Genomic DNA, 24,676 nt, shown 5'->3' on the forward strand with positions numbered 1-24,676 from the left:
GCTCCCCCAAAAGCAGACAAAGCGCTTGCATGCAGGTCGTTTATTTTATGGAACAATCACAAGGGAAAAAGAGTGGGGACTGGGAAGAGTGAAACAGGGAAGAATGGAAAGCCAGCCCAAGTGTGTGCTGTCTGGCTGATTTACTGTGTGGGCAACTGGAGTTCTAACTGGTGAGGACAGCTCTGAGGAATGGTGTGGAAAGTGCTCCAGAATTATGTGTCTGAGGCTCTGAGGAGGAGAGTATTTTTCCCTTGTATCCCGCCATTCTTGGTCAAGATTTTCCCCATAGACTATTAAGGCCATAACATTTACAGGGTTGCAGTGAGTGAGAGGGAGGAGTCCTGCAGGTAACCTATGTCGCTGCAGCAGAGAAGCCAGGGGAAAGAAAGCCAGGTGTGCAAAGGGCAGCTGAGGGGAACTGCCATCAACTATACCTAGAGTAATAAAATGGTGGGCCAAGATGACATGAAGTGAGGCACAAGAGATGTCCCGTAAGTACTGTTTTTCTTTTTCTGACATTAATATTTTAGGATAATGGCCACCAGCTCCATCCAAGTTGCTGCAAAGGCCATTATTTCATTCTGTTTTATGGCTGAGTTGTATTCCATGGTGTATACATACCACATTTTCTTTATCCATTCATTGGTTGATGGACATTTAGATTGGTTCCATATGTTTGCAATTGTGAATTGTGCTGCTATAAACATGCATGTGCATGTGTCTTTTTCACATAATGGTTTCTTTTTGGGTAGTTACCCAGTAGTGAGATTCCTGAATTGAATGGTAGTTCTACTTTTAGTTCTTTAAGGAATCTTCACACTGTTTTTCATAGTGGTCATGCTAGTTTACATTCCCACCAGAAAAGTGGAAATCCATATCTATTATTTTAACTTTTTAATTATGGCCATTCTTGCAGGAGTAAGGTGGTATCTCATTATCTCTCACAGTTCTTGAGGACAGACATCTGTAATCAAAGGGCCAACAGGGCCATGCTCCCACTGAAGGCTCTAGGGAAGAATCCTCTTCTAGCTTCTGGTGGGTGCTGGCAATGCTTGGCATTCCTTGTCCTGTGGCAACACCACTCTGATCTCTGCCTTCATCTTCACATGACCATCTTCCTATTATGTCTGTGTGCCTGTTTTCAAATTTCTCTTTTCTTATAAAGAACCAGTCATATTGGACTTAGGAACCACCTTCATCCAGTATGATCTGATCATAACTTGATTACGTCTGCAAAGACTAGGGTCCAAATAAGATTCTAAGTAAGGTTTCAAATAAAATTATATTCACAGGTTTTGGGTAGACATGACTTATAGGGGAACACTATTCAAGCCAGTCAAAGTTCTTCTTAGGAAATATGTGAAAACTCTGTTTTAATATTTTTATGCATATATTTCTTTCCTTAATTCAATACTAGGAATGTTTGAATACCATTGCCTAGAGGAGTAGGTTTTTATTGTTCTCATTTAAAGAAGGCTTTGTATTCTATATGCCTTCAGCTTTCTCAGATGTGTCTCCAAGAAGGCAATTCAACCAGCTGATTAGGAACCATTGCAGCACCCCATTTTAGTGCTAATTCAGTCCCAGCCAGAGTTCACCTTGAACCCACAGTTATTGCAAGGGTGACTGAGGTGACTACCTAGAACAGATGGGCAGACACTGGAAAAGTGCCCAGACCTTTACACTGGATTCATCAATTTGAGAAAATTCTTTATTGTCAGGTTTTGGTAAAATTGGCTGCTTTAAGAAATTGACAGGAGTTCTACTAGCATCATTAGGCATGTCAGATTTGATCATGTTTATTTGGCCTAGGTTTCTGTTGTGGTTGAGTGAAATAGATCAAGTGTTAAAGTTATTTTATATAGCTATGATTAGACATTGTTCCCTAACTTTTGTATATGTTATATTTAATCTTCACAACACTCCTGTTAAGATAGTTAGCATCACTCCTATTATTTAAGAAAGCTAAACTTCCAAAAGATAATAAATTTATACAGGTCATAGCCAATTAATAGTAAAGCTAGGGATTGATAACAAGATTTTTTGACTCTAGAACCTGGGATATTCTTTAATATCAAGCTGCTTTTCACCTGATCCACAGATATGAAATGTCTTCAATAATGCTATTTAATGCTCAATGCTCACTTTTCTAGCTTTCAAAATGTTTACATAAAGATACATGAAAATTATGAACCAATGTAATAGCAGCTATTAACCATCAATAAGTCTCCTTCCATGTACCAAGCACCTTATACAAATAAAGTTGAAAATATTTTTCCTGGTATAACAGAATCAAAACTCAGAGAATTTAAGTTACTTCCTCAAGTAGATCATAAAGGTGACAAATGCTAGAGAAAGATTCAACCCAAGTTTTGCTTACTCTTAAGCCTGCCCTCTCAACTACTTCATATATTGCTTCTCAACATCAAAGCTTTAAACAAACAACATGGGAGCTCAAAGTAAACCTTCATTTTGAATAGGGGAATTGCAGCCTTTATGCAGAGGTGACATTTGAGGAAAGTATTAAAGCATGAGAAAGATTATGATCACTAATGAATGGTAAGAAGAATCCAAATATTCACTCATTCATCCACTCATTCAATACATATTTTACACAGCACATGCTTTGTACCAGGCACTGTGCTAGTGACTGAATGCACATGATAACCATGATCTCTGTCCTTGTGGAGCTGAGGGCCCACTTGGAGAGTAGACAATAGCCAAACTTAACAATATCTGAACTCATGACAAATGCTGTCAGCACTGTGTAGGAAACAAAATAAATTGTGGAAAGGGAACCTTCCTTAGTGAGGGTCAGGTAAGGCCTCTCTGAAAAAGTTGCATAGAAACTGATCCCCACCTACATGTGAGAAGTAACCAATCCTTCAAGAGCAGAGGGAAGACTGTTCCAATCAAAGGAATCTGTGCAAAGCTTGGAGTGAATAAAGAAACTTGATTCTGTGGAGCCTGGTGAATGAGGGAGAGAGAAGAGCAACAGGATGAGCTGGGAAGCAGTCGGGCTAGCACAGGGTCTCAGAGGCATGATCAGGCATTTCAATTTTGTTCAAAGGATGATGGGAAGCTGTTAAAATGTTTCACTCGAGAAGAGAAATTTTCCAAAGATGTTTCTATTATTATTATTATTATTATATTATTATTATTATTATTTGAGACAGAGTCTCCCTCTATCACCCAGGCTGGAGTGCAGTGGCATGATCTCGGCTCACTGCAACCTTCACCTCCCAGGTTCAAGTGATTCTTCTGCCTCAGCCTCCTGAGTAGCTGGGACTACAGGCATGTGCCACCACGTCCAGGTAATCTTTGTATTATTAGTAGAGATGGGGTTTCACTATATTGGTAAGGCTGGTCTTGAACTCCTGACCTCGTGATCTGCTCGCCTCAGCCTCCCAAAGTTCTGGGATTACAGGAGCGAGCCACCACGCCAGGCCATATCATTCTTATTCTTATATTTTAGAGACAGGGTCTTGCTCTGTTGTCCAGGCTGGAATATGGTGGCACAATCATAGCTCCCTGTTACCTCAAAATCCTGACTCAAGCGATCCTCCCACCTCAGCCTCCTGAATAGCTAGGACTACAGGCATACACCACCATGCCTGGCTAATTTTTAAGTTTTTTTTGTAGAGATGGGGTTTTACTATACTTTCCAGGCTGGTCTCAAACTCCTGGCCTCAACCAATCCTCCTGCCTCAGCTTCCCAAAGTGCTGAGATTACAGGTGTGAGCCACCATGCCCAGTCCCAACTATGTTTCTAAACTATCAGTCTGATCATCCAGTCAAGAGCAGACATGGAAGGCCAGTTAAGAGGTGATAGCTGTAACTCATGCAAAAGATACTGGTGGGTGGCCAAGGTATGGTTGTGGAGAGGGTGAGAACGAGAGATTATTTGAGGATGGTGTTGATTATTTATGCTGATGGATTGGACATGAGAAGAGGAAACATAAAGAGAGAGGAACAAAATTAAGGATCATACCCAGATATCTGGCTTGAAATTCGGCAGAGTGGGGTTCCATTGACTAAGACTGCAATAGAGATGGGCAGATGAAATAACTGAGGCAATGCATGTTGAGGGGTGAGGGGAATAAAGGGATCTCTTCCTTATGTTGAGTAATTTATTTGGATATACAATGACATGCCACCTCTAAGTCATAAACCAATTAAGACAAAGGCTGAAGTTGGGTACCAACTTCCCATTCATCTTCCAAGTCAACCTTGCCCAACTGACATCTCCCTTCAGCCTCGTTTCTTTGAGTGTCCACTGAGGACAGTGCAGGAATAAATTCTGCAGATGAAAAATAAAGAAAATAATAACAAATCAACTGGCTCATATTCTGCATGATAAATGAGAATAATTGACAGTAGTGAGGGAAAACCAGAAGAGGCAATAATATCTTCTGAAACAAGAGGAGGACGATGGAAGAAAGCTTTCTACAGGTGGTGAACTATGTGCTGGCTTTGCAAATGTGGAATTGACACAGGGAGAAGACAAGACATAGCATCCTAAGCAGAGTAAAGAGTATGGACACAAGATGAAGACACAGTTGTACATGACATTCTTAGGGGGAAAGCTAGCTGTTGTAAGGGAAGGATTTAGGATTAAAGGGATGATATATTTGGGGTCTATTCATAATATCTGTAACCAACCAAATGTTCTACCACACTTATATGTATCCCATTGTTCTCTTTCTCTCTCTGTCTCTCATACACACACACACTCTCTCACACACACACACTCTCTCTCTCCCTCTCTCTCTCTCTCACACACACACAATCCTGTAATGCTGTTTCTCATCTTAATGCTGCAAATTCCTCCTCATCTGTGCCTGGAGGGAAGAGAAGTAAGGGAGAAAAAGGTTATGTAGATAAATTGTTCCCAAATGCAGCTAAAGATAGCTCTGAACAGGTGGATCTTAGTGACGACAGCTTTTGCAATTCAGAGCATAATTTCTTTCCCGTTTCCATCAAGACCACCCAGCCGCCGGTCTTTACCCCTTCAAATCATCCTAACATCGAGCCAGATTCACCTTCTGGGAAAAATATATCACACCTGTGTATATCACATCACTCCCCTGTTAAAAATCTTTCCTTAGTTTTCCAATCAAGCAGCTCCCGCTGTTCTCAATAATCATGAAGCCCACCTGAGGGTATATTGCATAAGGCAGGGGTGGTAATCCCTCTAAAAAATTTTTAAAGGAAATAGAATTATACAAGGAAGGGCATTGAGTAAATATATTCATCTGAGTATGACTCACCTAGCATTCATAGATAACAGCAACATTAATAGATAACAGCAACACTCATAGATAACAGCAACATATTTGATAGTTTCTATCCTAATGATTTGGGATGTTGGCATGGGAGAGAATTGTCTATCAATACCACCATTTAATATGTTTGTTGTTTTGGAAGACGGTATGTGGGAGGAAACCTGAGACAGGTGGTTGCACTATATTTACATCTAGCTGCTGTTTTTCCTTCATAATCAAAAGTGACTACCAGCCATAACTGCTATCTTCTGGTGCAGGTGTGAGTGAAAAGACAGATTTGAGCCAATGGTCCCCATGTATGCTGCTTGCCCATAAAGATGGAACCCTGATTTGTGGGTTTTACAGCAATTACTGTCTAGAGCAGCACAATCCAGGGGAACTTTCTGCAGTGACGAGAATGTTCTCTATCTGCGCTGTCCCATGTGCTAACTGTGAGCCATGTGTGGCTGTCAGCACTATTACTGTGGCTAGCGCAACTGAGGAATTGAACTTATTTCATTTAACCATAACTAGTTTAAATTAGTATAGCCATATGTGGTGGCTAATGCAACCATATTGTAGACCTGCCAAGGTTCCCTCTCATAGTCCTGGATCTCGTGTGTGTGTGTGTGTGTGTGTGTGTGTGTGTGTGTGTGTGTGTGTGTCTTTGTAGGTGGTTGTACTATTTAAAGTGAGGCTGCCCTAACAAATTACCACAAACTGGGTTGCACACAGCAACAGAAGTGCATCCTCTAATATTTGCAGAGGCCAGAAATTCAAAATCAAGTCATCAGGGTTGGTTCCTTCTGGAGATTCTGAAGGAGAAGCTATTCATGCCTGGCTCCTAGCTTCTGATAGTTACCAGTAAATCTTAGTGTTCTTTGACTTGTAGACACTTCACTCCAATCTCTGCCTCTGTCTTCACATCACCTACTTCTCTGTGTCTCTGTGTTTTTATGTCTCAAATATCTCTCTCCTTTCTATCACTGGGACACCAGTCTTGGATTTAGGGTCCACCTACTACATCCACAATGATCTTATCTTGAGATCCTTAATTACATCTGCAAAGATCATATTTCCAAATAAGGACACTTTCACAGGTACCAATGGTTACACTTGAACATGTCTTTGAGGGAGACACAATTTAATCCACTCCAGTGGTTTTCCATCCCCTTCTTCCACAAACAGTTCTTCTCTCAGATCTAGTGCTAACCAGATGCAGGCTTGCACAAGGACTCAAATCACTTTCCCAAGCAGAGATTCGCTTGCTTATCTTCATGATATCCCAAACTACGCATGCCTCTTTTACCCAATTGCTTCTTCTTGTTATAGACTTCAGATCTTGAACCATTTTAACTCCTTTATATTCAGTTAGTCACCAACATTTTTAAGTGCTTTCTAATATTAGGAGTGATTCTTTCCTTGGAGCCAGACCCAATTTTTATTTTTTAAAAGGAAGCAATGAGACAGAAATCTCGGAACACTATGAGAGCATTCAGAGAGTTTCTCTACTGCTCTTTCTTAACTATTTAATTGGAAAAATATTAATATACAGATAGTGCCTGACCTGGTTTCAGCCATGTGACTATGACATTTCTTCTTTTCTCAGATGTGTGAGGACCTATGGATGCTTCCTGCCACCTTTTGTGGAAAGGGGCAGCTACAGACACTGGGAAACTGTGGTTCAAGGGAAGAAAGCTACCCTAACCCCACTCCCAATTCACCAGGGGTAGAAGCAGTTGATGGAGTAAGATCCAGCATAACATAATTCCATTATCTCACTTGAGGTGGGTTTAACGGGCAGGTTGGCTCTGTTCTCTGTAGCAACTCTATATTTAGCAAGCTGGCACAATTTTTAGACAGATTTCTCACAAGAACTTGGCAAACATTCCATGTTTCCCTTTACTGCAATATGCAGAATTTATATTTCTGACAAAATTGCTCACACATCTTAGTGTAACTTGCTTAGTAGTCACACTTTGTCAATTTTATTTTTTTCCCAAGCAAAAGGAGAAATGAATAATGATATGAAGTTGAGGGCTGGGAAAGGGAATTTGACCCTAGGTCTCTCAGAATATCAAAGCCTGTCAAGTTTTCCTTTAAGGGGTCTGTCACACCCACACCTTCCCAGCCAGTCTCCCACCCATCTTTGAATCATAGCCACATTACCTCCCAATAATTCTAGAATTAAAATACCCCAACTGCCCTCCCTGTTCTGGGATCCTACACTTCATTCTGCACCACTCTCCCGAGTTCATCTTCTAAAACATAAAGGTGGTTATAAATATTAGCATGGGGAAGGCGGAATGGTTCTCAGTGACAAATGTATTATTTTTTCTGTGCTTTGCTTTATACTTGAAATATTCCTAAACTAAATATTTATAAATCAAGTTAATAAATATCATAGTGTGTCTGAAATATAATTTTAGAAGGATCGTGCCACTCACACATAATTAGAAGATTAAATCGATAAACAAGAACCTATTTATTTGAAATTTTTTAAAAACACAACTTATAGTTTCTCCATATTTTAAACTCCTTTGCTCAATATTTAAGGTTCTATAGCTTTACTTCCTCCTTTCATTATGATTTCATTTCTCACCTCTTCCTTATATACACCATGTTATTCCTGGGTTATCAAAATAGCAGCTACTTGTTGGGGAAACTGAGACTCAGAAATGTAAATAAGCTTTTTGCTCAAAATAACTCCACTGAGCAAAAAGCCTGTTTACATTTCTTAGCCTCAGTTTTCTCATCTGTAAAATGAGAAAAATATCACCCGTCACATAGAATAGTTTTGAAGATTAAATAAGATACAGTATATAATTGAGTGCTATTGGCACCCAACAAGTATCAGGACAGAAATTCAAACCCATGTTTGTTTGACGTCAGTCCACATTCTTAACCTAACCACAGTGCCTAGCATAATGGTAGCATTCAAAAACTGGTCGTTTTTATTAGACGTCATCAGATATAATCACAATCTGTTCTGTTCTGTTCTATTATGTCCTGCCTCTCTGCGTTGGAAGGTCCTCTCCTGAGAAGTTTAATGATTCTTTTTTTTTTTTTTTTTTTTTTGGCAGAGTCTTGCTCTGTCACCCAAGATGGAGTACAGTGGCATGATCTTGGCTCACTGCAACCTCTGCTTCCCAAGGCTCAAGCAATTGTCATGCCTCAGCCTCCTGAGTAGCAGGGATTACAGATGTGTACCACCACTTCTGGCTAATTTTTGTATTTTCAGTAGAGACAGGGTTTCCCCATGTGGGCTAGGCTGGTCTCAAACTCCTGGCCTCATGTGATCCTCCCACCTCAGCCTCCCAAAGTGGTAGGATTACAGGCATGAGCCACTGTGCCTGGCCCAGTGGCAGTGGTTCTGATGGCTGTCACTGCATGACAAGTTATCTCAAGTCTTAAAACAACCATCTTATTACATTCACAAATTCTGTGCCAGAACTCCAGACAAAGCACAGTGGGTATGGTTTCTCTCTGTTCCATGATATTTAAGGCCTCAGCTGAAAAGACTTAAAAGCTATGGGTGACTCAATGACTGGGGGATGGAATTATCTAAAAGTGCAACTAAATGTCCAGAATGGCTTCCTAACAAGGCTGTCCACTGACGATGCTCTCTGTCAGCTGGGGCTTAGCTGGAGCTGTTGACTGTAGCACCCACTACTGGCCTCCTCAGTATGGCTGTCTGAGAGTAATTGGTCTTCATGCATGGAGACTAGCCTCCCCTAAAATGAGCACCCCAAAGAGAACCAGGCAGAAGCTGCATAGATTTTCTAACCTAGCCCCAAATGTCATAAAGCATCATTCCCACTGTATTTTGTTGATTAATAGGGCGTCACTCAGGCCAGTCCAGTGCAAAGATGGGGGATATAAATCTGTCCTCTTGATTGGTGAGGTGTCCAAGAATTTGCTGACATGTTTTAAATTACTGTATTAGTATTGCACATACTGAAAGGACTATTTCAGTGAGAGGCTGAACACTTCTCCTGGAACCCAAATATTGGAAAGGTCGTCTATATTGATGTCAAAGTCACCCATGGTAATGGCAGTATTTGGAAAAAAAAAAAAAAAAAAAGTCTGCAAACCAGGTGCTGGAGACTTCAGAAAAGAGATGTGAAGGAGTTACTCAGGAGGATGGGAAATGTGGCAACAACATTCAGGGGTAGAGGATGTCTTAGCCAGATGGTAGTTATTATTAGGCATAATCAGGTATAATCACAATCTGTTTCCTCCTGCCTTCTCAAAGCAGGAGAGATTTTTTCTCATAATAGTAGAGAATTAATGGTCTACCGGGCAATAGGCATCTAGGATAATGACATCCTTACCTCTGATCCCTGTGACGTTTGGAGAGTGGAGAATGACATGATTCTCTGAAATGGCTACAAAAGAATCAGTGCCCTCTGAGGAGAGCTAGGGTGTAGGTTAGGCAAAGAGATGAGAGGATTTTTTGTGATGGCGTCAGAATTATTTACAATGGAAGCCACATTCCAGAAGTTCCAGTAAAGTGAGTAAGAAGGGAAGATAGCAATAGGAGGAAGAGTTACAGAAGATTTTAAAAAAAAGAAGTAAGCAATATTTCTGGTTGCAAATAAAGTAAAGCACACATAGAATTAAACCAAAAGGACATTTATCATTACGTAACAAGAAATCTAGACAGAGGTTGGTCCTGGACTCCTCTGATTCTACCAATCTGTCCTTTACCGTGATCAGCAATATTTCCCCTCATGGCACAAATATATCTGTCCCAGCTCCAAGTTTCACATCCTCAGACATCAGCATTTACCTTTGAAATGAAGTGAAAAAAAAGCAATAAAGCTTTCTCATTTACCTATCTTTTTAAATCAGGAATGAAAACTTTCCCAGAAGCCTTAAGCTGACTTCCTTAGATCTTTGTCAGAGATACCATCTCACACCAGTCAAAATGGCTATTATTAAAAAGTCAAAAAGTAACAGATGCTGAGAAGGTTGTGGAGAAAAGGGAACACTGACACGCTGCTGGTGGGAATGTAAATTAGTTCAGCCATTGTGGGAAGCAGTTTGATTTCTCAAAGAACTTAAAACAGAATTACCATTTGACCCAGCAATCCCATTATTGGGCATATACCCAAAGGAATAGAAATCATTCTACCATAAACACATGCACTTATATGTTTATCACAGCACTAGTCACAATAGCAAAGATATGGAATCAACTTAAATGCCCATCAATGGCATTTAGGATACCAATGGATAAAGAAAATATGATACATACAAAAAATGGAATACTATGCAGCCATAAAAAAGAATGAGATCATGTCCTTCACAACAACATTAATGGAGCTGGAGGCCATTATCCAAAGTGAACTAATGCAGAAACAGAAAAACAAATACTGCATGTTCTTACTTGTAAGTGGCAGTTAAACTTTAAGTGCACAGGGACACAAAGAAGGGAACAACAGACAATGGGGCCTATTTAAGGGTCAGATGGTGGGAGGAGGGTGAGGGTGAAAAAACTATTTATCAGGTACTATGCGCACTACCTGGGTGATGAAATAATCTATACAGCAAACCCCAGTGACATGCAATTTGCCCCTGTAGCAAACCTGCACATGTACCCCTGAGCCTAAAATAAAAGTTAAAAAAAAAAAAAAAACTTCATTGTTACACTCTCATCTCTATATCAATCACTGACAAAGAGAAATGGGATAATCATGCCTTAAACCATCATCCCTTGGGCTGGGTACATTGCTAAACAAACAACAAAATCATGTCAGCAAGCAGAAACCAATGGCTGCTGGGAAGGTTAGCAACAATGTCAGCCGTGTGGAGGGATGGAACATCAAGTAATCAGGAGATGGAAGTACTCAAGAGGGCAGGAGACTTGAAGAGACCTCAGTTTACCTAACTATAAAAAGAAGAGTATTTTGGGAGGCTGAGGTAGGTGGATCACCTGAGGTCAGGAGTTCGACACCAGCCTGGCCAACATGGCAAAACCTCATCTCTACTAAAAAGACAAAAAAAAAAAAATTAGCCAAGTGTGGTAGCAGACATCTGTAATCGCAGCTACTTGGGAGGCTGAGGCAGAAGAATCACTTGAACCCAGAAGACAGAGGTTGCAGTGAGCTGAAATCATGCCACTGCCCTCCAGCCTAAGCGAGAAAAGCGAAACTCCATCTTAAAAAAAAAAAAAAGAAGAGTATGACCTCACGAATCTTTAATGTCCCTCTACTGCTGAGGTCCTAATCTTCCACCCACAATATTTGTCACACTCATACTTTTTTTTTTAATTATGGCTATTTGTCCATAATTTATCTCCCTAACTCGATTACTGACATGGTAATGGCAGGGATCTTGTGTGGTTTGTCTTTATAATCCACACGGTGGGTAAATATTTGAAGATGAAAGCAATGCCCAACACTCTTAAAATCTGTGTGCTCTTTGTGAAACCAGTCTGGTTCTGTCTCAGTAGCTCTCCAAAGTGAGAGATGAAAAGAAGAGGCAATCACTGTTTCTCTATTCATTGAGCACCCACCATGTGCTCCCTGCTATTGTGGAATCTGAGAAAAATGTAAGAGCCATTGGCATAAACAACTCTTAAAAAGAACAAGCGAGCACATGAAACCCCATGCAGCATCTTTAGCCCGGAGCAGCTGTGCTTTCTCTGCTATATTCCAGAGAGATGTACCTAGACAATGGCCTAGACACACTGAACAAAGATTTATTTTTCTCTCTGTGGGTTGAGTTGCAAAGAGCTAGTGGATGACTGGGAGAGGGTGACTGACAGACAGAGCAGCAAAGGAAGTGGAGGGAAGCTGGGGAGTTTCTTGTTTGTGGTACAAAACAAACCATAAATTTAATTATTTAGACATAGCCATACTGTCATTATTCAAGGGACTTTTTAGTTATGGGTTTCATCTTATTTAAAACCCGCTAGAGTTTCTTTCCAGTTGGCCAGCTTCCTCTGAGACTCAAATAGACAAAAATGATCAGAGAGAGTAGATGCTTGTTACATAAGAGATTATATGTACTTTTAAATTTAACTCACAGTGTTTGAAACTTAATATTACAGTTTCTAAAATGTATAAGCACAGTTGGACAAAGAGATTATAGAACACTATGATCTTAAAGTTGGAAAGGACCTTAAAGATCATCGACTCCAACCTTCCTCCTAGTGTTCAGATCTTGTCTATAAACAACCTTAACATATCATCCATTGAAACTTGAGCATCTCCAATGATGCAGAGTTCACTACCTTTCAAAGCAGCCCACTCTATCTGTGGGGACCCAGGATAACTAAAGAAGTCTTCCTTATATTAAATATAGGATGCTCTGAAGTTCCCATCCAGTTGATCTGTGAGACTACTGAGCAAAGTTATTCTACCCTATGACAGTCCTTCAGCTTGGGAAAATAGTAACATAACTTTTCTGAATCTCTTTATGGTCCTGTTGATGGAAATGAATCCTTTCTGTATTCCTCTTAATGTACAATGCCCATAAATTGTTAAAATTTTTATATGAGAAAATAAGAGCAAATTTTCTCTTTTTCCTCTGAAATACTGCATACTTGTCATTGGTACATTGATGAAGTACAATTTGTAGCACAACTAAAATGCAACACTATTTTGTCTCCTATATTCCCTTTAAAATGTGATCAGAGAGGGTAAACTTTCTCTGTATATAATAAAAAGCCATGATACTTTTCTTGCTCTTAGATAATAGATATCCCTAAGGTTAATTTTAGTCACAGAGTTTAGTTCAGCAATTAAAATGCTCCATCCAAGTTATTAATTAAAGCTGTCAGTTTGATATAACATTATATCTTCTCCATTTCCTCAGCTCAAAGCTGAAGGCCACAGTAGGAAAAGGATAGTGGTTGCATGTGTGTGGAAGGTGGTGGTAGTGGTGGTGTTGGTGGTAGTTAGCTTTTTATCTGTTTCTTTGCTTGCTAGCTAATTTCTGAACTTTTCAGAGTTGGAGTGAGTAAGAGGAAAGAAAAAGTATTGAATCATAACCTGACTTTATTCCCTCTGTGTTTGGGAGATGTTTAATGCTTTTTATTTTTTCTTATGTGGGTACATTTGTGTGCTTTTGTTGAGAATTTCATCCCTGGAGACTTCTTTTCTGAAAATCTTTTGACCCTACCACCTGTCTCTACTTCAGTTTGTTGTCTTGACTATTGTTGCTTGAGACCCTTCCACAGCCCTTAGAATTCAGCATGCTCTATGTTCCTGAGCTAAGGCCCTTTCTGCCTTCTGGGTAGACAGATTCAAGATAACCTCGCATCAACTCTCTCTCCTCTGTATGTACCACCATTGTCTTAATAAACTTTGGGTGTGTCAAACGGTCTTATGCAGCCACCTCTAGCCCCGGGTATTAGTCAGACAACCACTTTCCTGACTCATAGTTGTAATGAGCACACACTGAAGCTCTCCAAATGGCTTTATGGAAGCTCTGCTTGGTAGGCTGAAAATGAAGGTTATAGTTTTTGCCAAAGAAATTGTCTTCCCACTGTCTGCATTCTAGTTTGTAGTCATCTCTTTTGCAGTTATACATATAGTGATTTGTGTGATCCTAACTTTTTGATCTATAACATCTATTATGTTGGAGTCCAGCATGAAATGGAGGGAGGAAGACTTCATTCTTTTCTGCTGCTTTAGACTCATAAACACATAGCACAAGATATTATTAGCCTTCATTTTATTTCAAGCCAAGTTGAATGTATTCTTCACTTATACCCCTGTGTCAGACTGCCAGAGTCCTCCAAAATCTGTTCTTCCTTCATTCCTAGTAAAAGAATTTTAGCTTGTACCATCACCTGCAGCTGAAAGATGCATTTTCCAGCCTTCCTTGCTGTTAAATGTGACGCTGTTAATAAGTTCTCACCAGTCAAAGTGAATTGAATTGAAAAGTGTCACTCCATGCATTTAAGAGGAAATCATGAGGTTTGATTCTAGTTAAGATGCAGTAAGCACACCCCATACCCCATATTACCCCCACTTATTACAACTAAAAAGCCTGGACAAAATGCATAAAACAACTATCAGAGAACTCTGAAAAGTACGTAAGAACAGAAGGACTGGATAGGAAGCTCAGGACTTAAAAGCAACCCAGCAATATTGTGATTATTGTTGTTGACTTGTTGGTACCTCTGTTCTGTGTTGGCTTAGGTTCTAGGGCAGCTCAAAAATGGAACTGCAAAGAGGAAGCTCCAAGAGAAGGCTGTGTTCTCTGGCCAGATAACCAAGAGTGGTCATTACTAAAATGTATGCATGTGTTGAAAGCTCATAGAACTGTACACTCCAAAAAGTGAATTTTACTATATAGTAAAATTTGAGATAATTTTTAAAAGGAAAAAAGATTCTCCTTTTTTTTGGACATTCTTCTTCCTACACCCTAGGACACTGACATGAAATTGAGTCATTTTTCCATGCAAGCAAAGATAATATCCTAGTGGGTGGCCAAGAAATGGCACATGGAATACGACTGTCCCAGTAGTCTGATCTGCCATCTGTGGGGTCTACTTTTTGTAGCAACTTTACCTCCACCTTCCTGAATGAAACTTCGAATGTTTGTCACATGGGCTCCTACTAAGCTATGTCTTTGCTATCTAACATGGGTGTAGGCAGCTCTTTAAACTTGGCAGGATCCTGCATACTCCATCTTGTTAAAGGCAACTTGTCTTCCAAACCAATCTAGATTGTATTGGATTCAGATTATGTCATCCAATATACTTGCTATTCTTCCCAACCAAATGTCATCTGAAAATTTAATATTGATAAAGTCATTGGTAAACAATTTGTTGATTAAGACCAAGGAGAGATCCACAGAGTACAACTGATCCCTACTTTGAAGAGGGAAAAATGAAGAATGCTCACCAAAACATGGAGAACTCATTAAAACTTTTTGAGGGGAATTTTTACCTAGGATAATAGCAGTCATCTTAATTGTTAAACAAGTCATTAATCCATCTAATTATGTCAAGTCTAGCTTATTTTTCCCCCATTTTATCCATGAGAAAATAATGGGAGGTTTTTCATCAGCGACTTGCTAAAATGCAAATATACTCTGTCTCTCACATTTCTCTGGCATTCTAGTTTTCAACAAGGCAAATAAGAAATTAATTTAATTAAACACAACTTGTACCTAGTATATTTATATTTGATATTGGTGATAAACTTCCTCTAGTAGACAGAGACAGACTGTAATGATCAATTCTGAAACTGTGTTCAGGAGCAAGTGTACCTTTCTGAGGTTTTCTGAATCTATACTTTACCCTGCTTTTTAAATCAGAATGACTTCTTTAAAATGTCCATACTGTTCTAGAACATCTTTTCTTCTCTTTGATCCCTCAACAATATGCAATAAGAGTTTGGTGAGCTGACTTACAAATTATCAACAACCATGAGAAATAATCTGCATTCAAGTGCAAAAAAAAAAAAAAAAACATGTCATTTGTGGTACCTCAGTTGTCTGCCTTTCAAACTCTTGTCCAGTATCCAGCTGAGGTTTCAGTTCCTTTATACCAGAGTTTATTTATTTCTTACCTCATTCATTCATTCAGTACGTATGTACTGAGTGCCTCCTATGTACCAAGTGTTGATGGAAACGTTGAAGATTCATCAGAAAACAGGAAGAAATCCTTCAAGGAGTTTACATTTAATCAAATAAAAATGTAGCATTATAGAGTGCCAGAGTGATAAGTTGTATGGAGGTAAATATTTTAGGGAAGAAAGAAAAAGAGGCTGATGTGAGTGTGGATTAAAATTTTAAAAAGAAAGGTCATGAAGGAATTGGCTGATTCATTTGAACAAAGGATTGAAGGAGGTGAAGGAGCAAGCCATGCAGGTATTCATGGTAAGGAGGTTCCAGGCAAAGGGAGCAATAAGTACTAAAGTCCCAAGACAGGAATGTGCCTGACATATTGAATAAACAGTAAGAAGGACAGTGTTCCCACAGTGGAATGAAAGAGGGGAAGAGGACTAGGAGATGAGGACAGAAGGTGATGAGCAGAAGACAAAATAGAAGAGGGTCTGCTGGAAGTTCTACATGTACTTTACCCTCACTGGGAGCTTCTGAGCAAATTTAAGATATTATTGACAAAAAGTATTACTCTGTCTCCCTTCTTGAGAAGTCTATGTTTTAATTTATTGATTTAGCAAATATTTATTGATCACCTACAATGTGCTAGATGCCATTGTAAGCACTATATTAAAACTCCCAGGAACCTTACAGTCTATTGGGAAATAAAGCCTTTAGTGTTCATTGTGGAGACTTTCATTTTTACTCTGAGAGAGAAGGCAAGCACTAGTTTGAGCAGAGTGGTGACTTTAGCTAACTTGGATTTTAAAAGGATCACACTGGGTGCCATGCTAAAAATAAATTTTAATAGGACAGGAAGGAAAAAGGGAAAACAATTAGAAGGATGATATTGAAGTAATCCAGGCAAAAGATCAGCCAAGGTAATAGTGAAGAGACATTTTTAGATTCTAGATGTATTTTAAAAGTAGAGCTCACAGGATGGATGTGGGAGTTGAAAGAAAGAAGAGTGCAGGATGGATCCCAGATTCCAAGTTTTGCCCTCTACCCCACCCTGGAGGGATCACAGAGTCACCATTTTTTTAGCTGAAGGCAGCAGTAGAGGGGAAGATTTGAAAAAAAAAAAAAAAAAAAAAAAAAAAAAAAAAAAAAAACAGGACTTTCGTTTTGAACATTTTAATTTTGAGAGGTTTATTACGTACCCAAGTGCAGATGATGAATAGGCAAGATCTGAGGAATGCCCAGACTGGAGATAAAAAATCTGGGCATTGTAAACATATAGATGGAAGCTAAAACCATGATGCTCTGTGAGGTCACTTTAATCACCCAGCAGGTTCTTCTTGCCCACTGCACAGATAAAACCAATTCACCAAGACAGCGGTATTGAAGTAGAGAAAGAGTTTAATGATCACAGGGCTAGCCAGGCAGAAGAACAACAATTTATTATCCAAATCAGCCTCCCTGCAAACTCAGAGGCTAGGGTTTTTATGGATAATTTGGCAAGCGGCAAGCAGCGGGTTAGGGAATGGATGATGTTGATTAGTTAGAAATGAAATCAAAGAGATGTGGAAAATGGTGGTCCTGTGCTAAGTCAGCCTCTGGGTGGGGGCCACAGGACTGATTAAATCATGAGTCATGGGTCTAGGTGAAATCAATCAGTTGTCAAAATGCAAAAGTCTGGAAAACATTTCAAAAGACTAATCTTAAGTCTACAATAGTGATTTGTCTTTAGAAGCAATTGGGGAAGTCACAAATCTTGTGACCTCTGGCCACACGACTCCCCAGCAGCAAGGAATTATAGAAAAGCAAGCTAGGGATCAATGGCTGGTTATCATTTAACAACGCCTACATCTTTGCAGAATTCAGGCCCCTTCCATAATCCTAAGTCTTGCAGTCTGTCATTAGCTTAGCAAAGGCAGTTTCAGTCCCTGAGAAAGGAGGGGGTTAGTTTTAGGGAGGCACTCTTATCACCTTGCTTCCAGGGTAAACTACAAACTAAGTTCCTTGCATGATTAGTTTGGCCTACTTCCAGGAAGGAATGAGGACAGCCAGCCTGTGAGGCTAGAAGCAAGATGGAGTCAGCCATGCTAGACTTCTCCCACTGTCATCATCTTTGCAAAGGTGGTTTCATTACCAAGGAAGTAAATGAAGACAGGAATGAAAAGAGACTCAAACTCTGAGTCCTGGGGTACTTGAACACTTATAGTTTAAGGGAAATGGGAAACCAGCAAAGAGGGCTGAGAAGAAGTTGTCAGGGAGGTAACAAAAAGAAGTAACCAGGAGAATAAGGAGTAATGGGAGACAAGTAAAAAGGCATATGAAGTAGGACAAAGAGTTACCAAGAGTAACTCATAGGAAAAGTCAGACAAGGACCAAAGACTCAGTAACCGGAGGTCACATGTGGCCCTCAACAGTAGTTATGGTGATGTGATGGTTGTGAAATTCTGATTGAAAGGAATTCCAAGAAGAATTGAAAGAGAGAGATTGGAGCAGCAAGAATAGACATCTCTTTCTGTCCACTTTGTTCTAAAGGGAGCAGAGAAATTTAGGGAGATATGGGGCAAGTCAGGCTATCTGTTTCTTTGTTTTTCAGCTTTTTCAGGAGAGAAAAATCATATCTTTGCATGATAATGAAAATGATCGTGTAGAGCATGAAAAATGTGTGATTTTGGAGAGAAAACAAAACTTCCAGAATGGTGTCCTTGAGTTGGTGAAGTAATGGAATCTCATGGGCAACTGAAGGGCTTCACTTTAGATATCAACACAGCGAGGCTGTGTGCAGTTTCCAGCCCCTATTTTTTTGAAGTAAATCACTAAGCTCCTCCTCTTATATTTGTATTATTCTTTCACGTCATATATGCTGCTGCTCTCTGTAAACAAGATTCATGGTTTTATTCCTTGCTCCTCCCTCTCATATATTGATTATGTGATCAGGTCACCTGACTTTTGGACAGGTGTGTAATCATTTGTATTTAATGAGACTGTTTATTATTCCAGGACTGTCCTAAGATAAAAAAAAAAAAAAGGCCCCTGTACTCGTAGAGCTTACACTAACAGGCAAGGAGATATGCAAACAAAGTGATTTCAGATGGTGATGAGGGAGTGACAAAACTGCCTTGGGGCGAGAGAAGGTGGGGGATCATTTAGAGTGAGGTGAAGGGTTAGGGAAAGCCTTAATCACTTAAACTGCAATCTTAATTTTGAGAAGGGACTCATTGTGATTGGGAAACAGGGGTGGGGGATGGAGGAAAGGCAATGCAGGGGGAAAAATGTAAAGAACAAAGAGAAATCCAGTTTACTTAGAATGTAGTGAGCCAGGAATAGGGTGAGGCTGGAGGAGGTCAGATCGTAAAAGGCTTGAGCTTTGTACTCCATGGAAGGAGATTAGATTTTATGCTAAATGTCCTGGTATGGCATTCTTGAGCTGTAAGCCTGACCCTTACTCACATTTTAAAGTAATAGTTCTGATCACTGTGTGGAGAATGGATCATAATGAAGAATGGAAGCAAAAGAAACAAGGAAAAATTGGGAGGCTGAGGTGGGTGGATCGCTTAAAGTCAGGAGTTCGAGGCTAGGCCAGCCAACATGGTGACCATCTCTACTAAAAGCACAAAATGAAATCCAGGTGTGGTGGCACGTGCCTGTAATCCCAGATACTCAGGAGGCTGAGGAAGGAGAATCACTTGAACTCAGGAGGCAAAGGTTGCAGTGAGCTGAGATCGTACCATTGCACTCCAGCCTGGGCAATAGAGCAAGACTCTGTCTCAAAAAAAAAAAAAAAAGAAGAAAGAAAGAAAGGAAAGAAAGGAAGGAAAGAAAGGAAGGAAGGAAGGAAGGAAGGAAGGAAGGAAGGAAGGAAGGAAGGAAGGAAAGAAAGAAAGAAAGAAAGAAAGAAAGAAAGAAAGAAAGAAAGAAAGAAAGAAAGAGAAAGAAAAGAAAGAAAAGAAAGAAAGAAAGAAAGAAAGAAAGAAAGAAGAAAGAAAGAAAGAAAGAAAGAAAGAAAGAAAGAAAGAAAGAAAGAAAGAAAGAAAGAGAAAGAGAAAGAGTAAAGGCCATAGCAGTTCTCCAGGCAAAAAAAAATGGTAGGGCCTTGTTCAAGAACAGAGGCAGTGAAGATGGAGAGAAATGGATGGATTTGTTTTCTATTTTAGAGGTTTGACCAGAATGACTTGTTGATGAATTGGATGTGAAGAATAAGAGAAAAGGGGGAATCAACAATGATTCCTAAGCTTTTGGCCTGAGTCACTAGGTTGAGTTGCTATTACAAGAATGGAAAAACAACACAGGGGAGATTGGCTTGAGGGAACAGTAAAACCTTCAATTCCATTTTGGACTTAATTTGGAAATACCTATCAAACATTCAAGTGGAAATTGTTACTGGGAATTGACCATACTAAGGATGGCTGACACTTTCATGGCATTAACAATGAACTAGGCATGGTTCTAAGCACTTTACAAACATCTCAGCCTAGAATACACTTAAATGATTGGGACTAGGTGAGCTCACTTATGGAGAAGAGACAGATAGAGAAGGAAGCTCACGAATAAGCCTTGAACACACCAGCATTTAAAGTTCAGTTAGATGCCCTTCTCCTCCAAATCCCTAGGTAAAAGTCTCTGGTTACAGGCTTTTACATACTAGATCAGAATTGTAAATTTTATTTGTTGACAACATCTGCACAGACAGCTGCTTACCTCCTATCTCTTAGTTTGTCTTCCAAAGTCCCAGACATCAGTGAGAGGAATTCATGTAAATGCCAGCTGTATATATAAGCCTTTCTGTTTTCTGTCTAAAAAATGATTGTCTCTAAGGATGCCTTCCCCTTAGAAGCAACCTTAGTCTTAGGTTGCTATTTATCTCTACATAAACCTCCATCAAAACTCCACTTTCTAGTAAGCAACCTGCTCAATTGAATCCTAGTACTGATATATATATAATTCATGTTTCCTCCACTTGGGAAGTACGAGAGGAGGTTCTGAATTCCCCTTAGAGGCAAAGTCTATAACCAGCACCATCAGTCCCAAGGCAGACTGAGTTAGGAAGGCTTAGTGGCCAGCTCTGGGCATGCAATCACTATTCTGGGGAAAACAACCACAGTTTCCTTATTACTGATGGATCAGCAGTCACATCTAAATAGAAAAACATCCTCTACAAATTTCAGTGAATTGCACTCTTAGGATTCATTTAATAGCACTTACTTGACCCATTCTTAATGGTGTGGTCCAAGTGCTTAAATGGTAGGGTGCATTATCTTTTTTTCACTATTTTATTATTTCGAGAGATTAGGCTTGGATCCTATTTATGATCAGCTCCAAGAAGCTTAAAAGGGGTTTTGATTCCAAAGTATGTACATAAATCATGTTGTTGTGTTTTTTTTGAACATGATGAAAAGTCAATATTTTTCTTTTATGTTTCAACACTTTACAAAATCCTTCTGAAATTTCTTAAATAGCAGTTCTTATTAATTACAAGTCAAGGCTTAAGAAGGTTTAAATAAGAGGAACCACAACAATTGTATTGGTGGCAATACTCGATGTCTTATTTCTTATTTAGTGTTCCCTTGTGTTGCATGTGAACTCTCTCTCTCTCTCTCTCATTGTTTCCAATTTACAATCCTCGTCTTATGACATTTCTCTCTCTGATAGCATCATTTCTAACCTCTTCCCTGGGGTTGTCCTGCTGGCTTCTTACCATGGCATCCAGGATGTATCCAACAGGGAAATCAGACTGAAAATGAATCTGCAAGCAAGCCTTTGGTTCATCAAGGGGATAATATGCATCAGAAAATGTCTCATCTAATTCTCTGGATTCTGCCTTATAATCGGCCTTAAAAATATTGAACCCCTGATTTTAAATCAGAACCTGAAATGCATACAAGATGTAGATATTTAAGTGGAAATCTTTAGGGGTTTTTCTCTTCCATATAAAATTAATATCTTGATTTTCTGCCATTTCGTATATAGATTTCAGATATGCTGATGAATTGGCTTTTTATAAAAGGACTACAGGAATAAACTACTGTGGTATGTTTTTATTTGGGTAAAGAGCTTCCAATTAGAAAACTGCTTTATTATTATGTATATAATATGTAATAAATTAGGTTTGTAAAATGGTCTCTTGTCCTAAATATTTTGCAAACCCTTCTCTGTATTTTTAGGTAGAAATATAATATGCAGAGTTACAACATTTCATGGAAAAGCAACTGATCCTCGTGGGTCAAGTATTTTAACATCTTAAGTAAATGTAAACTTTTTAAAGAGATGTAGGAGGATATGCTGGTATAGTTGCGTGTTGGTAACTATGAAAGCCCTCAAGGATATAAACCGTCTGTTTTGAAGGAACTATCCAGGATTTGTGAACAGCTGGAGGCAAAGGTCTATGGATGAACATGGACTGTTTTCACCAATATTCAAACTTATCAGACAGGGCAAATACAGGGCAGATTGGATGTAATTTCATATGAAGGGGGGATAGGATTGGTGCCGATGAAGAAGGAGACACCTATAGAGAAAACTACTAGGAAACTTTATAATATTCTCATTTTCAACCTAATTCATTAACTCCATTTTCCTAATAGTCTGCCGCATGATTTCTAAAACCCATGTGCTGGGTTTTTTGAATAAGAAATTTAACATAAAAATAGCGCTGATAGCCTGTTCTGAATCTCCTAAGAAAAATACTGGCATCCCTTCTTTGCAGCTTACCAGGAAGGGGAAGATAATTATTCTGACCCCAAAGGCCTTCCTGGTCCCATGGATTCATCATTTACCACTTTGTGTTCAGTGGACATCTTCTCCACTAAACTATTTTAGGAATTCAGGAACCACATCTGTCTTCTTCACTTCCCTTATGTGAGAATACTGTATGGCATCTAGTCAGTTTTCAAGAAATACTTGCTGAATGAGAAAAAGGAGCTTGCCTTGAATAGCCACAGACACCAAAAGCTGGGAAGCTGAGAATGGAGCCAGGTGAGAATGGAGCCATGTGAGAATGGAACCATGGGAGAATGGAGCCATGGGAGAATAGGGCCTTGTGACAATGTATCCTTGTGAGAATTGAGCCAGGTGAGGAGGGAACTATGTGAGAATGGAGCCTTGTGAGAATGGAGCCACGTGAGAATGGAGCCAGGTGAGAATGGATCCTTGTGAGAATGGAGCCATGTGAGAATAGAGCTTTGTGAGAATGAAGCAAGGTGAGAATGGAGCCAGGTGAGAATGGAGCCATGTGAGAATGGAGCCAGGTGAGAATGGAGCCAGGTGAGAATGGAGCCAGGTTAGAATAGAGCTTTGTGAGAATGGAACCATGTGAGAATAGAGCTTTCTGAGAATGGAACCATGTGAGAATGGAGTCAGGTGAGAATGGAGCCAGGTGAGAATAGAGCTTTGTGAGAATGGAGCCATGTGAGAATAGAGCTTTGTGAGAATGGAGCCACGTGAGAATGGAGTCAGGTGAGAATGGAGCCAGGTGAGAATAGAGCTTTTTGAGAATGGAGCCATGTGAGAATAGAGCTTTGTGAGAATAGAGCCATGTGAGAATGGAGCCAGGTGAGAATGGAGCCAGGCGAGAATGGAGCCAGGTGAGAATAGAGACTTGTGAGGAATTGAGCCATGTGAGAATGGAGCCAGGTGAGAATGGAGCCAGGTGAGAATGGAGCCAGGTGAGAATAGAGCTTTGTGAGAATGGAGCCATGTGAGAATGGAGCCTTGTGAGAATGGAGCCAGGTGAGAATAGAGCTTTGTGAGAATGGAGCCAGGTGAGAATGGAGCCAGGTGAGAATGGAGCCATGTGAGAATAGAGACTTGTGAGAATGGAGCCATGTGAGAATGGAGCCTTGTGAGAATGGAGCCATGTGAGAATAGAGACTTGTGAGAATGGAGCCTTGTGAGAATGGAGCCAGGTGAGAATAGAGCTTTGTGAGAATGGAGCCAGGTGAGAATGGGGCCATGTGAGAATAGAGCCTTGTGAGGAATTGAGCCATGTGAGAATGGAGCCAGGTGAGAATGGAGCCAGGTGAGAATGGAGCTTTGTGAGAATGGAGCCAGGTGAGAATAGAGCCTTGTGAGAATGGATCCTTGTGAGAATGGATCCTTGTGAGAATGGAGCCATGTGAGAATGGAGCCATGTGAGAACGGAGCCAGGTGAGAATAGAGCCTTGTGAGAATGGAGCCAGGTGAGAAGGGAGCTTTGTGAGAATAGAGTCATGTTAGAATGGAGCCACATGAGAATGCAGCCACATCATTAACAACATCAATAACATCAGTGACTTTCTATTAAATGCTCACTATGAGCACTGTTGCATAACAATGAGGACCACAGGCCCTGCAGTTCATCTGCCTGAGTGTGAAACTGATTACTACCTGGCCATGTGATCTTGACCATATCCTTTAAACTCTGAGTGTATATGAGTATGTCTGTTTTCCTACTAATAAAATGAGGATTCTAAATGTAATTTTACTTCTTAGGGCCATTGTGAGAGTTAACTGAAGGAATCCCAAGGAAGAGTTTAGCACAGCATTGGGCCTTCAATGGGCAGTGCATGTTAAACATTGGGCTGGAGCTCAGAGAGCTCCTTACAGAAATGCTGTAGAGTAGGTGGCATTATCCCCATGTTGCAGAAAACAGAGTTGAAGCTCTGCAGGCCCAGTCTCTTGCCCTAGGTCACTTAGTGGTAGATCATGGAGCTGGGATTACACTTGAGTGTGCCTGTCTCTCAAAGTAGAATCTTTGCATTATGCTTGACTGGCTCAGAGAGAGGCACTCACCAACTCCTAACTACTACCATAGTTCTGCCCCATTAAAAAGCCAGATCAGATCCTTCAGCTGGTGAGAGTGAGGCATAGCCACACAGCAGGAAGGGATCCAGGGTTGAAAGGTAAAATCTGTCATG

This window comes from Symphalangus syndactylus, chromosome 13, assembly GCF_028878055.3.
Source record: "Symphalangus syndactylus isolate Jambi chromosome 13, NHGRI_mSymSyn1-v2.1_pri, whole genome shotgun sequence".
Lineage (NCBI taxonomy): Eukaryota > Metazoa > Chordata > Mammalia > Primates > Hylobatidae > Symphalangus > Symphalangus syndactylus.